The following is a 16322-nucleotide window of genomic DNA, read 5'->3' as shown; positions in this document are numbered from 1 at the left end:
TTCATCCATGTTAATAGAAGTAATCATCCCTTTTGTGAGGTGTACACTTTCCAGCAATCTGTGAGAGCATGGTGTTGTAGTATCTGCAAGCAGAGAGTTTACAAACTCTTCCGTGGGAATTACAGATGGAAGAACTTCTTGTATTACCCATATCGGTTCAAATTTGCCCCAGTTTTTCCACTTAAATAATCTTATATAATATGCCTGAGTTGGTGTAATCCCTTCTCTCCCCACATTCCAAGAATCTGAAATCTGGAACACAACCTTTACCACTGAGTTTAAGAGGAATATATTTAATTGACATAAAGTATAATTCAGCCCTTTTTTCTCTCTGTTCTGCATGCTGCCAAAGTTTGAACCTTGTGAAAATTTGTCCATGTATGATGCCTGAAAACTCCTCTCATGAATCCTTTCTGTGCCCTCTGATGCTCTTGCTGGGCTCCCAGGGGCTGTCTTTTTCTTTCATGATCAAATAAATGAACTCTGTCCTAGATGTTTATGAATCACAATTGCAGGATTCTTGTTGATTTGTCTATTTTCTCCCTTCTCTGAGTTTATCTTTTATTTCCAGTGGAAGCATCACTCCCAGCCTCTTCTGGTGGCTCTTTATTTCCAGCAGTCCACAGAACCTTTCCTGTGTGGCATTCTGCTAAAGGTATGGATTGGAGTAAGACACACTCAATTTGGACCTATAAAACTATCAAGTATCAGGGCAATTTATTCAACATGGCAATTTACTCAACATTTTTCTGCTCAGTTTTCTCATCTGTTAACTGGGAACAGTGATCCTACCTTGCAGGGATGAATGTTTGTGTCCCCCTAATATTCATATGTTGAAACCCTACCCTTATGCCCCAACGTGTTGGTATTGGGAGGTAGTTAGGATTAGATGAGGTCATGAGGATGGAGCTAATCTCATGAATGAGATTAGTGTTCTTACATGACTCACAGAGAGAGCTTGCTTCTCTCTGCTCTCCTCCATTAAGGATGTAACTCGAAGTCTGCCACCAGAGAGAGGGCTTTCACCAGAACTCAACCATACTGGCACCCTCATTTCACACTTCCAGGCTTCAGAACTGTGAGAACTAAATTTTTGTTGTTTATAACCTACCCATTCTATGGTATTTCTGTCAAAGCAGCACAAACAGACTAAGACAGTAATAATAGTAAGGTTAGAGTGAAAGTAAGTGCTTAGCATGATGCTTAGAACTCAGTAAACATGCAGTGCATGCTGATCATTATTATTATCATAATTCCCATTCCCAAAGCCAAGACAAATCGATCTTCAAATTTTTTATTCTAATCTCTATTGATTATCTATTGATCTTATTCATTTGGGGGAAGGGCACATTTTTATTTTTAGTTATTTTTATTTTTAATTTAATTTTATTTTTGGCTGCACTGTGCGGCATGGGGGATCTTTGTTCCCCAACCAGGGATGGAACCCATGGCCCCTGCAATGGAAGCGTGGATTCTTTTTTTTTTTTTTAAGATTTATTTATTTTGGGCTGCATTGGGTCTTAGTTGCGGTACGCAGGCTCTTCGTTGTGGTGTGCGGGCTTCTCTCTAGTTGTGGCACGCAGGCTCCAGGGTGTGTGGGCTCTGTAGTTTGCAGCATGCAGGCTCTAGTTGAGGTGCATGAGCTCAGCAGCTGTGGCACGGGAACATGGGTTCGAGCCCTGGTCCTGGAAGATCCCACATGCTGCGGAGCAACTAAGCCCGTGCATCACAACTACTGAGCCTGAGCTCTAGAGCCCGTGAGCCACAACTACTGAAGCCCACATGCCTAGAGCCCGTGCTCCGCAACAAGAGAAGCCACAGCAATGAGAATCCTGCTCACCGCAAGGAAGAGTAGCCCCCACTCGCCGCAACTAGAGAAAGCCCGCGTGTAGCAACAAAGACCCAACGCAGCCAAAAATAAATTAATTAAAAATTTTAAAAAAGAGGAATTATCCAAGGAAACAGAGGAAGGGTTCAAAAAACAATAGGACAAGGCATCAGAGCTCAGGAGAAATGGTGGGCTAGAAACAGAAAAATCATTACCAAAAAACACTACATGATAAATAAAAGTGGAAAAAACACAATCAAAAACATAACAAAGGACATAAATGATAGGCTTTTTTAAAGCCCCAGAAAGAGATGGAAAAGGGCAGTGGTATAAAAACATTAGGGAAGATGAGAGATATAGCAGTCAAAGGGGCTCTAACAGGCACATAATTGATATTCCCAAAGAATAGAACCAAACAAATAAATTAAAATTTTTTTTCCAAAAACTGATAGAAGAAAACCATTCCAAATAAAGATTCGAGTCTTCAGGACAAAAAGCCATAAGATGACCAAGAAAAACTGAGGTTTTACCCCAAATCAAGATATATTCTGATGAAGGGAAAAGGACCAATCCAGACAGAGAAAAGCAAAAAAGAAAAAGTTACACACAAGAGAGAAAAATCCAGTGGCAAAAATCATCTGTTCCAGAAGACAGCAGAACCAGGTCTGGAGAGTTCTTTAAGAAAGTGTGACCTAAAAGTTTATATTAAAAAAAGAATTTATATTCACAAATTTGCTCTTCATAAATAAAAGCAGAAGACAAATACTCTCCAGCACGAGAGAGCTCAAACAAAACAAAAACTATGAGCTCTTCTTGAAAAAGAAGACAAAACAAAACTCTATGATAATAAAATGCAGTCATGCAAAAGAGAGTAGAACCAAAAAATGGATTTTGGAAAAGAAAGAGCCCTGGTAAAATGACTGGTGGTGACTATAGACTATGGTGACAGACTACCTGGGCTTGAATCACATCTCTCTGTGACCTTGGACCAGTCATTTAAGCTCCTGTACCTAAGTCTCCTCATAGCAAAATGCAGACAATAGTTGAACTGAAGTCTTAAGATTTTCTAAGATTTCTTTTGGCTCATGTGTAAAATGCACTTAGAACAGTGTCTGGTACAGATAAAGCTGTGAGCTATATAGGTGAAGCTGTATTTCATTTTAGTAATAAGGCTAAACAACTAGTGAGGGTTTGTTGCTACAAATCAGAATATTGGGTACCTCAAAGAATTGCCAAGAAGGCTACATAGCAACCTCAAAGTCTTCATAGCCAAGAACTTCTAAAATAATGCTTCAAGACTGGTCTAGGGAATACCCTGGTGGTCCAGTGGTTAGGACTCCATGCTTCCGCTGCAGGGAGCACAGGTTCTACCTCTGGTCTGGAAATGAAGATCCTGCAAGCCACATGGCGTGGCCAAAAAAAAAAAAAAAAAAGACTGGGCTCGTGAGGACAGGCCTGCTGCTACTAGCAAGCAAGCACTGGAAGCTGCAGCTTACGACCCTAACACCCCTGGCACTAGACACTGGAGTCTATCACTAGCAGTGCTGCCCCTGGTGCTCCTGAAACTTGCTCTCGCTGCAATGGCCACCAGAGAGTGAACCTGATGGGTGAGCCTTGATCACATGCCGCATCCAAGGTGCCAGGGAAACTGGTAAGTAAGTATTGGTACTTTCAGTTTTGTAGGGGCAGGTGGGCTCTGTCTCCTACCAAGATTCATGTGAAAGAGAATTTCCCAAGCACAATACAGGATTCAGATGCTGGGCAACCTAAAAGAATGACCTATCTCCTCTACAGTAAAATAAGTCAATATAGGGCATGAGCCCTATATACAGAATGCCTAGGGGCAAACACTCTGCAACTGTGGCCAAGTTAATTAAGCTGTAGGAGCCTCCGTTTCATCTGTAAATGGAGAAATTAATAGTACCATTCTCATAGTGCTGTCCTGACTCAATGACTTAACTCATTCAATAAGTTAATTCAAGTACTCAGTAAATGTTAGATATATTAAAGTAATTCTTTTTTGTCTTCTTCTCCTCCTCCTTCCCCTCTTCCCCCTCTGCCTCGTCCTCCTCCTTTTCCCTCTTCCTCTCCACTCCTGCATAGACCAATACCAACAAATACCTTTCTTCACATATTTATAATCCCCAAAGTGCTCTCACCTATCAAAATTAAACTATCCTTATGCAAACAAAAATATACTCATTCCTTCTATAAAGTCTCAAAGTCTAAACAGTTACTACATCCAGCTTTAAGTCCAGGATATCTGGGAGATGTCCATTTGTCTTTTATTCTACCACAGCCTTTACTGATAGTCTGTAATACGTAGATAAAATTTAAAGTGAACTACCACCGATATGCTCTCTATATAAGACTGTGGGGGGGGAAAGGGAGAAGAAAGATGAGGGAAATTAAAGTGCATAAGCATATAGACAACACAGCAGAGAAGAAAACACGAGTTACTGAAATGGTTCTTACTTCTGCAATGTTGTATAAATACTATAGTTAGCATTTATGACTTATTTTTCCACCATCTATTCCATGTTCCCTTGGTTTTCCACCTGCATCTCAGCTGGTTGGGATTTTTTACCTGATGAAGTAAACCAAACCTTAATTTCTGTGGGAGCTAAGCCTTTTGCGGTCCAGTTGTTATCGAGTTACTATCGTTTTCCACTTACTTCTACCATTGGCAGTGGAGGAAGTGGTCAGTGTTTCCCTTGAATCCCATCCATATTCCTTCTTCCCCTCACTGTGCACCATCTTGCCAGTTGGGTTCTCTGAAAGCAGATACTGAGATGGAGTTTGGGGTGCAAGTTGTTTGTTTGGGATCAACACCGATGATGTTAAGGGAGCAGAAGCAGAATTGAGCAGAGGAATCAAACTGCAGGGCAAGCTTGGCAAGCCTCAGCCAGCCTGGTGGGGAGTTCTGGAGGAAGCATGGCCAGTCACTCAGTCACTGGCTACTCCAGAAAGGGTGTGGCGCATGCAAGGTGGCTCTTGGCAGCTAAGGATCTGGTATCTGGAAGCTGGCTGCTGCCTGTATTGCCTGTAGCTGGACCACAAGTCCTTCCTTCAAAGGGATCTAGCCAGCTCATCTCTGTGTTTTCCACAGGCAGCAATTTCATTTCCCCTTAGGAGCCAGGCTCAATCACCCCATCAACACTGTAAACCTCTCTGTTTATGTCTGTTCAGCCAATGTCATGTGGAAACCTCACCTTCCGATCCATTAGAACCATAATTGCATCTGCTAGTGGAGGCATTTCTCCCATGGGCATGATAAAGCACAGAACTTTGAAGATGGGCAATGAAAATTTTGCAGCTGGGTTACTGAGTGGAATGATCAGAGGTGCCTCTTCCTCCCACTTTGTCACATGGAATATATCGCTGAAAATATTGTAGTTTTAGGAAAACAGAAATTGACATGTTTTTGTGCCCCTAGGAAAAAAAAATCTGTATGTAAGTCAAATTGTGGCAATTTGAATTGAATTTTAAATGCATTTGGGGAGCTCATAATGTAAAGGAAGTTGTTCAGCAAAAAGAAAATTATTTTTATTAATCAAATAGTCATTTTTTCATCCTCTAACTTCCTTTTCCCACCTGCTCTCCTTCTCCAGCAAAATTAATATATTTTATCAATTAACATGTTTGATATGGAGGTTTAATAGTAATACACACCTGCACTGTTAACTACAGTTTAATATCCCATCATGTTTCCTGGCAATACTGGTTTCTTATTCCTGATAAGATACCTAGGGATTATGAAATTACGCTAGCAGGAGGTAATAGAAAAGTAAATGTAAAACCTTTCTATTAGTGAATGAAAAAGTTAAATAAATGCCCCTATGAAAGGGCCTTAAGCACTTAGTCTCATTAAGAAAAATGCACAGGGACTTCCCAGGTGGCACAATGGTTAAGAATCCGCCTGCCAATGCAGGGGACATGGGTTTGAGCCCTGGTCTGGGAAGATCCTACATGCCGCAGAGCAACTAAGCCCGTGCACCACAACTACTGAGCCTGCACTCTAGAGTCCGCAAGCCACAACTACTGAGCCTGCATGCCACCACTACTGAAGCCCGCGCCTAGAGCCTGCACACTGCAACGAAGAGGAGACCCCACTTGCTGCAACTAGAGAAAGCCTGCAAACAGCAACGAAGATCCAACGCAGCCAAAAATAAATAAATAAATAAATAAATTTTTAAAAAAAGAAAAGAAAGAAAAATGAACAATAGCCTAAAGAGCTAAGTGGAGATTTGTGCACGACTACAGCTCAATACCATGGAAGGTAGAATGCTTCAAGGCTTTTAAGAGTCAAATGAGTAAATGTTTTAAAATCATTATGATTTGATTTTAATTTCAGTATACTGTAATTCTTAACAGACCCTTTAAATTTCTCTTAGTTTTACCAAGACTTTGTAAGTTTTGCTTTTGCAGTATTCTGCAGTATTGTTCATTAATTCACACTTTCTGTGTATCAGACCAAGGGGTTATAAAATACTGTCGTCCCCCAAGGAGCTCACAATCTCATGGGTATACAGAAAAATAAATAAAAAATTATGGTGGTGCCCTAATAGACGTATGCACAAGATTGCCTACAAGAGAGCCACCAAGGACAGTCAGGAAAAGTGGCACCTGGACGTGTCAGTCAAGCCAAGATGTAAGGCTATGTAGAAAGGAGCCGAGAACATGCTTCTTTTGCTCCTTCTTGATCTTTCAGTTGTAAGAATGCTCCTTCAGTTTGCCTGTGGGAAGATAAGGAGTTAGCCTTCTTTCACCCCTACCTCATGCACTATCTTGATTGTAGTATGGTTCATAGTATACATATGACAAAACTCATCAAATTGTGTGTAGTATATTGTATGTCAATTATATCTCAAGTAAGCTACAAGTAAGTAAGAAGAGGAAAAAAGGATATGCATATACATTTCAAAAGTTTATGGGACTTGCCTGGTGGCGCAGTGGTTAAGAATCTGCCTGCCAATGCAGGGGACACAGGTTCGATCCCTGGTCAGGGAAGATCCCACGTGCAACGGAGCAAGTAAGCCTGTGTGCCACAACTACTGGGCCTGCGCTCCAGAGCCCGCGAGCCACAAATGCTGAAGCCTGCGTGCCACGACTACTGAAGCCTGTGCGCCTAGAGCCTGTGCTCCGCAACAAGAAAAGCCACCGCATTGAGAAGCCCATGCACTGCAACGAAGAGTAGCCCCCACTCACCACAACTAGAGAAAGCCTGCGTGCAGCAACAAGGACCCAACGCAGCCAAAAATTAAAAATAAATAAAATAAATTAATTTAAAAAAACAGTTTTATCAACTTATACTGTTAGTAGGTCTGTGGGGAAACACGTACACTAACACAGTGCTATTGGGAATGCAAATGGTACAACCTCTATAGAGAGGATTTGACAATATCTAGCCAAGTTACAAATGTTCTTAACCTTTGGCCCAGTAATTTCACTTCTAAGAATCAAACAAACATTGGCAGAAATACAAAATGATGTCTGTATGTTACTCTTCGTCGAAGCACTGTGTGTAATAGCAAAAGACTGGAATTTGTCTAAACGTCCATCTGCAGAATGCTGATAAATGATAGCACAGCTACATAGTGAAGTTGAAAAAAAAATGAAGAAGGTCTCAATACACTGCTATGGAGTAATCTTCAGGATGTATTGTTAAGTGAAGATATCAAGTTAGTAAACATTGAGGATATTGCTACTTTTTGTTCCTGGAGATGCTCTATATCTTGATCTGGGTGGTAGCTACATGGGGTGTATAAATATGTAAAACTTCACTGAGCTGTACATTTACGGTTAGTGTACATTACCATATGTATGTTAAATCTCAATTTACAATTTAAAACATTAGATGGTAGCATATTGAGTTAAGAGTGGGAGAAGAGGAAATGGAAATGTGAGACTTTGGGCCACAAAGAGGAAGCACTAGCTAGAACAGAATGTAATGTCAAGGGAGAATTTTTCTCTCCCTCCATTTTTCATTCCTTTCTTCCTTTCTTCTTTCCTTCCTTTTTGTAATGGGAAAGACTAAACACATGTAAAAACTGATGGCTAATAAGAAAGACCAGTTGAAAAGTAAGATTGACTCTAAATAACAACAACATAAAAAAGTACAATCAATAGTGTAAGATCCTTGGAAAGTTGGGAGGATATGGAAATAAAAGAACAAGTAGAGGGATTGTCCTTGGATGGAGGAGGAACATTTCTACTGTCCCAACAGGAGTAAAGGAAGCTGGAATGGGGGCAGCTATAGGATTGGGGACACCAGGCACAACTGTACTGTGTAAAGGAGCTAGCTGGGTAGGGTACACAGCGGGGGAGAGGAGAGAGGTAGAATCCAGAAAGTAGAAAGGATCTGAAATAGTGCCACAGGGATTGGGAGAGTAGGATGTAAGCTGAACAGGAGACATAGTAGGACTGTCAGATATTAAGGGCCTGTTTGAAGTTAATGATCATACGGCTTTCTCCAGCAGGGCTCAGTGGAAGCAGAAAGTTGGCTCCATCCATTGGTACAAATAAGGGATAAGGGGGCTTAGATAATTGGCCAAGCATGTTACTAAAATGATGAATCATTCAGTCTAAAGTGGATAAACAAGGAAGTAAAGAAAGCAGAGAGCTGATTAATTAGAAGCAAACAGAAGGCTCGAAGGATTGGCTTTCCAATGAGGTTAAAAAGTGGTTGTAAGGGGACTGGTTGAAAGCTGTGAGTCAGCATTTCCCAAAGTGTGTTCTGAAGAATATGACCAGATAAATGGCTCATGAACGAATAATGCATCATTAAGATTCTGAGACATCTTGCATAACAGAAACCTGTTTATAGCCATGCACTCCCTGAACCCTTGAATTACTAAACCTCTTTTATTTATTTATTTATTTATTTATTTATTTATTTATTTATTTTTGGCTGTGTTGGGTCTTCGTTTCTGTGTGAGGGCTTTCTCTAGTTGCGGCAAGCGGGGGCCACTCTTCATCGTGGTGCGCGGGCCTCTCACTGTCGTGGCCTCTCTTGTTATGGAACACAAGCTCCAGACGCACAGGCTCAGTAGTTGTGGCTCACGGGCCTAGTTGCTCCACGGCATGTGGGATCTTCCCAGACCAGGGCTCGAACCCGTGTCCCCTACATTGGCAGGCAGATTCTCAACCACTGCGCCACCAGGGAAGCCCTAAACCTCTTTTAATGTAACATCTATTAACATTTTCTAAACCAGTGTTCTTCCAAACATCCGTTAGCAACTCTACTTTGTATGTCACATGCTGAAACTCCTACATTAATCGGATAAAGTGAATAATTATCACAGCATATGATCGTTATTTTCATATGTTTAATGTATTTCAATATGAAAATATTAGTTTCCTATTAAAAGTAGGTATAAGAGTACAACAGGGACTTCCCTGGTGGTCCAGTGGGTAGACTCCGCACTTGCAATGCAGGAGGCCCGGGTTTGATCCCTGGTCAGGGAACTAGATCCTGTATGCCGCAACTAAGAGTTCGCCTGCCGCAACTAAAACCCAGCACAGCCAAAATAAATAAATAAATAATAAATACTTTTTAAAAAAAGCAAAACAAAACAACCATTAAAAAAGAAAAAGAGTATAACATACTTTCAGAAGGTTAAAGGGGGTATGGCTCATGAGGTTAATACTGTTAGGTTTACCTTATTCTGCTATGAAGGTAAATAAAAGGTAGCACTATTGTGTTGGATAATGAGTCCAAATTTAAGCACTAAAATTATTATCTTAGTCTGCTTTAATATTATACCTCATTTTGACCATTAAGCAGGCTTCTGTTAAAACTAATTATATCCCAGCTGAAGAAAAGACGTTGAATAATAAAGGTCCTGATGTAAATCACATCAAATGTGTATTTCTACTCTTTAAACCTCAAAATAAGGTTTCTACTATATATAGTAAGAAGAATAAGGAATAGTCATTAAAATTTGATAAATAGAAAGGTCTCTATTTTCTTTCACTACATTTATTTAAGAACAATAAAATGTAAGTATCTGATGTAAACTGAATTAATGTGTTTGCTGCCCAGCCCTAAGGGAGGATTATACTTGCCCACCTCCCTGACATTAGTCTTGGCTGTTGAAATGTGAGTAGAAGTGACATGAGTTACTTACAAGCAGAAGCTTTAAGAGTCAGTGCATGGTTCACCATGATCTGTTTCCTTCTGCCACAAGACCAGCAATATCCCAGATAGAGGCTGCTCTGTCAGCCTGAATCCCTGGATAAAGGTGACACAGAGCAGGGGCTTCCCTGGTGGCGCAGTGGTTAAGAATCCGCCTGCCAATGCAGGGGACATGGGTTTGAGCCCTGGTCTGGGAAGATCCCACATGCCGCGGAGCAACTAAGTCCATGCGCCACAACTACTGAGCCTGCACTCTAGAGCCCGCAAGCCACAACCACTGAAGCCCACGGGCCTAGAGCCCGTGCTCCGCAACAAGAGAAGCCACCGCAGTGAGAAGCCTGCACTCCCCAAAGAAGAGTAGCCCCCGCTCACTGCAACTAGAGAAAGCCTGCGCGCAGCGAAGACCCAATGCAGCCAAAAATAAAATAAATAAAATAAATTTATAAAAAATAGGTGACACAGATCAAACTTTCGGCTAATTCTGAAAGGACAAGTGGCATGAGCAAGAAATACCAAGATTTAGGGGTCATTTGTTACCACAGCATAACCCATAACCCAGTTTATACTGACCAATGCAGAAATCCCATTCTCCACACCCTACTCATTTCCGGAAAATGGCAACTGTTAATGAACAGAAATAGAAGTAATCACCAGAAGCATACACCTCCCTCCATGGAATGTCTAGAACAGTGGTGGCAAATTGGTTTCATCTCTCCCATCCACTCTAATGGACTTAATAACGCCAGCCTGAATCAGCTCTGTAGAGAAGGATTCTGAAGCCATGTCCTTGCTCAGCAGAAAAGAGTACCATATTTATCAGTATGTCTTCCAGTAGAAGGAGGGGTAATGAGCTGCCCATCCCTGGCCTAAGATGCACAACCTATGCTCACTATCATTTTTGGTATTTTTCTCATTTTGTATAGGAGGCATTATTTTTTTTTAATACACCCAGAAATAAACAAAAGCTAGTTCACTAAAATATTTAGAACAATAAATAATTTCATTTTATTTACTGATGGAAGGAGAAAAAAAGGTTTCTATGAGAGCTGATCACAGAATTTCTTCTCAGGCACAGAACTGTGTTTGCTAGAAACATCTTAAATGGACTTTTTGGTTATTAGTATGGCACTCTAGGCCGCATCTATATGGTTTGAAGAGAGAGGAAAACAGTTCAACTGTTTTACATCAGAAACACACAGTAATTTTTGGAGTTGTTGTTGAATGAACCACAATGAAGAAAACAGAAGTCCAAGAAGAGGGTCAGAAGGGGTCCAGCAACATGGCAGGAGGCCAAGGGGAAGAGATGACCACAGGAAGTTCCCCAGAGGATGGAATGGCTGAGGGACTTTAAAAAACTGAGATGGTTAAGTATTCAGTTGCAAGTGTTTTGCCTTTCTGTTCTGTAATGTAACACTCCTAACCCTAATACACACAACACACCCACACATACTCTGTTATGGGTTGAATTATATCCCCCCCAAATTCATATGTTGAAATCCTAACACCCGCCCCCAACCCTGTACCTCAGAATGTGACCTTGTTTGGAAATAGGATTGTTGCAGATATAATTAAGATGAGGTGGTTCTGGAGAAGGGTGGGCCCCTAATCCAGTGAGACTAGTGTACTTACAAAAGGAGAAAATTTGGACACAGACAGGGAGAACACCATGTGAAGACTGGAGTTATACAGCTACAACCCAAGAAACTACCAGAAACTAGCCTGGAATGCTCCTTCCCTAGCGCCTTCTGAGCTGACACACTGTCCCGCTGACACCTTGATCTCAGAATTCTAGCTTCTAGAACTGTGGGACAATAAATTTCTGTTGTTTAAACCGATCAGTTTGTGTTACTTTGTTACAACAGTCCTAGGAAACACACACACACACACACACACACGCACACAAGCACTCCATTGCCCAGGTCTTCAGTAAAGTCTGCAGCACCCACAGCAATGCACAGTGGCACTCTGGGTACCGAGGGTTTGCAAGGAGTCCAGTAAGTAGACAGTATATGCAGAAGAAACAGGGCATAACAGGAGGCAGAATGCAGAGTGGAGACCAAGAAAGCAGTGGAAACAGAGAGAAGTGGCAGAGGGAACACAGGCTCCGTCTGTTTGTGTTGCCAGAAAGCATTCTCAGAGCTACTGGGAAAGTATCTGGGCTACTTGCTGAATAAGCGATGAAGATCTGAGACAATTTTTTACTAAATCATAAAGGACCAGATGAGCACGGCAAGCTGGGGAAGTTAGAAACAGCTAGTAGCTGACATCTGGCTCACCTAATGATGTCAAGTGGATGTCTCTGGTTCACTGTCAGTGAGCAACTGAAGGAAACTGGCTCACTTTACCATCCCTGAAAAAACGCAGCCCTTGCAACAATCCAGGTTGCTCTGACCTTGGCCTAATGCTCATGATTCCCTGAGCAGCGATAATGAGTTTGCTGCTTTGTGGCTTTTAGAGGTAAGGGAAGAGATGAGCTTGGTCTAATGCCTGCTGACTCATAAGACATAGGGGCCCTAGCCTGCCTCTGATGTGATATGAACACTTGAACCAGGAATTATTTGCCATTTCCTCTCCAGCAAAGAGAGGTTGCTAAGGACGGCCAGCTAAGCATCCAGAAAGGAGACCTAAGACCCCTGTCTCTGCCACCAGGGGGGGCGACAGAAAGAAGGAAGGATCAGGTGCGTTTCCTCCTAACCCTCCCCTTTTAGCTCCTCTACAAGCAAGCTGCTGCAAGAGCGTTAAGAGCTGCTGTTGATTCCTATCAGGTAGGAACTATGCCAAGCATAGCCAGGCTTTATGAAAGGCTACTTATCCTACGTTAGGCATTAACTGGGTACAAAACTGAATCAAGAGCCTTCTGCTCCTTAAGCAGTGTGCAGTCCAGAGGGAGTGGAAACAATGAAATATGGGACAAGGTTAGATGAAATACAGGCCAAATGGAGCTAAAGTGATATGGTATAGGGCGTTCAGAAGAAAAACTGTCTTAGCTGTGTCTCGGGAGATCAAGAAGGGCTCCACACAGAAGGCAGCATCTGAAGACTAGGAATAATTTCCAGGGACAGAGAATCTGGAAATGGTATTCCCGGCTGAGAGAACTGTAGAAGCAATGATAACTTACTGCTTTTTCAGAGGCTGAAGTATAGTTTGGAAACTGAAGATGGAGAGGTTTGATTTTTTGTTTTTGTTTTTGTTCCTTTTGTTTTTCCTTAAAACAAAAATTCCATGCTCAGGACTTCCCTGGTGGCGCGGTGGTTAAGAATCTGCCTGCCAATGCAGGGACACGGATTCAAGCCCTGGTCTGGGAAGATCCCACATGCCACAGAGCAACTAAGCCCATGTGCCACAACTACTGAGGCTGTGCTCTAGAGCCCGCGAGCCACAACTACTGAGCCCATGAGCCACAACTACTGAAGCCTGCGTGCCTAAAGCCTGTTCTCTGCAACAAGAGAAGCCACCGCAATGAGAAGCCCATGCACCACAATGAAGAGTAGCCCCCGCTCGCCGCAACTAGAGAAAGCCTGTACACAGGCAACGAAGACCCAACATAGCCAAAAATAAATAAATAAATTTATTTTAAAAAAATTCCATGCTCAGGAATTTGCACTTTATTCTCTGCACAGTGGGGAAAGCAATGCAGATTTTGCAAGGTAGTCTGTGTTCTAGAAATGTATGTGCAACTTATGGACTCAGTCAACAATTAATGCCCTGGTTGTACGCCCTGCATTCTGCCAGGCACCATGGCGCCAAACAGAAGACCACACTCCTTACTGTAAGAGGCTGCAATCAATTAAAGGGCTAATGCACAGACCCAGAGTCAGAAGGAGAGCTGGGGAGGAGGATCATAGAAGCAAATGGGCTGCAGGAATCCAGAAAGGGAAAGAAAATCATGAGGTACTTCATGGAGGAAGTGAACTGGGACTGAGCCAAGAACAAAGTGTAGGATTGGAATTGCAGAAAGAAGGGAGAAGCATGTTCTGGGATTGAACAGGAGGAAGGTGGGACGAAACAGCTCACATAAAGGCTGTTAGAGTAGTGGACTTGGGGGTATTGGCCTGGGTTTAGAAACCATGAACAGAGGCCCTAGTGTCACGGGTTTTGCAAGCAGCACCACCATGACACCATCAAGGCCATTTCCTTTCCCCAGACCAATGCGGAGATGCAGGTTACATAAGAGGAACCATTGCATTCACTCTTTCCAATACAACCAAACCCAGAGATGCAACCAGAAGACTGCAAACAGCAACCTGATGCTGAAACACACTGTTGTTCTTTTGGGAAACAGCACAAGTTCATCAGCCTAGAAAGTCCTCAAACATTCTTGAAGCTGATGTCCAGGAAGTGCTACGTCAGTGCCTAGGCTCTAGAAGGAACCATGGGAGAAATGATCATACAAAATCATGACACACAGTGAAAACCCAGCATGTACCCAGAAAATCCTGCACATGTGCCCAACACTGAATTCTACCACTTTAGTGGCATTGACTAAAAATAATCTCTTATGTAGGAGGTAGTGTGGTCTCTGGGCAAGTCCCAAGGTTGAATCCTGGCAGCACCACTCGCTGTATGACCTAATTGCTTTCAGCTTCAATTTCCTCATCTGTAAAATGAAGATAATAGCACCTGCCTCATAGTTCTGACTTAAAGATGATATGCAAAGCACCTTACATGATAATTGGCATTGAGTCAGCCCTGGGTAAACTCTGGTTCTTTCCCTCCCATTGGTCTCATAGTATAAAGCCAGATCAAGAGGGTCAGTGTGATTTGTGGAAACTAACCAAAGGAATTTGATGCTAATGAGGCTTGAAGACTCAGACCACATTAAAGGTGTCCAGGGTATGGTCAAGGTCCACCTTCTGAAATGGCTCTGAGATTTGCATCTGTTCCAGGTGTCACGGCTTCATCAACGCCGCCTCTCCATCACACTTAGCATCAAATGTCAAGACAGGATCTATTATAGAATGCCGGAGTGAGGCCAGCACAGCAGTCTGGAAACCCTGCCCCCTGCTCCCAGCTCAGGCAGGATGGGAGCCCCGAAGAAGTGACTTGACGGTATTGAAACAGCTTCTGAAGCTTCCAAAGGTTCGGCTCATGTAGGAGAAGCAGGGGCAAAGCAAGCCAAGGAAACAGCCCTAAGATTCAGAAAAAGAAAAGTCCCCAACATAGAACGCAACTTGACTGCCAGGAAGCCAGAACAAGTTAATAATCCAACTTGACAGGCGGTCAAAAGACGGGGTAGCTCATGTAACACGTGGGTGTGATGCAGCCCAGAATACAAAAGCACATAAACAATATCAGGTAAAATATGAATCAAGCTACTTAGCAAGTCAGACTGAGATCCATCGATTGCCAAGTCTCTCAGGTTCCTCCAAGATACCTTCCTCCGTCCCTTCTCTTCCTTCCCGATGCCCTTGCCCTATTTCAGGCCCCTATTACCTCTTGCCAGCTCAAGGACACCTTAATATTCTAAATATACAACTCTCATCAAGTTCCTCATTGCTCAGCATATAAAATCTAGATTTCCTAACCTGACATTCAGAGTCCCCCATCATATGATATGACCTCCATTTTCAACAGCCTGTTCCCTTTCAGGGTCCTGGTGCTTTAGCCAAACCGAAATAGACACATGCTCAAATCTCTTGTATTTTTTCTTTTCAGTGTCTTAGCTTGAGCTGTTGTTTCCCAGCGATTCTCACATACCCTTTGTATTCGTTTCCCAGGGCTGCCACAACAAATTATCACAAACTGGGTGGCTGAAAACAAGAGAAATTTATTCTCTCACAGTCCTGGAAGCCGTGAGTCCAAAATCAAGGTACTGGCAGGGTTGGTTCTTTCAGGAGGCTCTCAGGAATGATCTGTTCCATGCCTCTCTCCTAGCATCTCGTGGCTGCCAGCATCCCTGGATTAGGGCTGCCAATCTCTGCCTTCATCTTCCCACGGCCTTCTTCTCTCTGTGCATCTGTCTCTCCAATCTCCCTCTGCCTTTCTCTTATAGGGCACTTATCATAGGATTTAGGGCCCACCCTCAATCCAGGATGATCTCATCTCGAGCACCTTAACTTGATTACACCTATAGTGACTCTTTTTCCAAATCAGGTCACATTCACAGGTTTTGGGAGGAGTTGTCTTTTGGAGGGGCCACAATTCAACCCCCTATGCCCTTCAATATTTGGCTCTGTCACTGCTTCCTCTGTGAAGAATGCCCTGATGCCAATCCACAGGAAGTAATCTTTCCCTCCTATAAACTGCCAGGACACAACTAAATTCCACTTGGTGTTACTGCATGTTTGTATGCAGGACTTATCTTTGTGTGAGTTGCCTAACTTCCACAGACCTCAGTTTCCTCATCTTTGAAACTGA

Source organism: Mesoplodon bidens (genome assembly GCF_964165515.1).
Source record: "Mesoplodon bidens genome assembly, chromosome: 3".
NCBI classification, from domain to species: Eukaryota; Metazoa; Chordata; class Mammalia; order Artiodactyla; family Ziphiidae; genus Mesoplodon; species Mesoplodon bidens.
The sequence above is the reverse complement of the archived record's forward strand: the minus strand, read 5'-3'. Positions refer to the sequence as shown.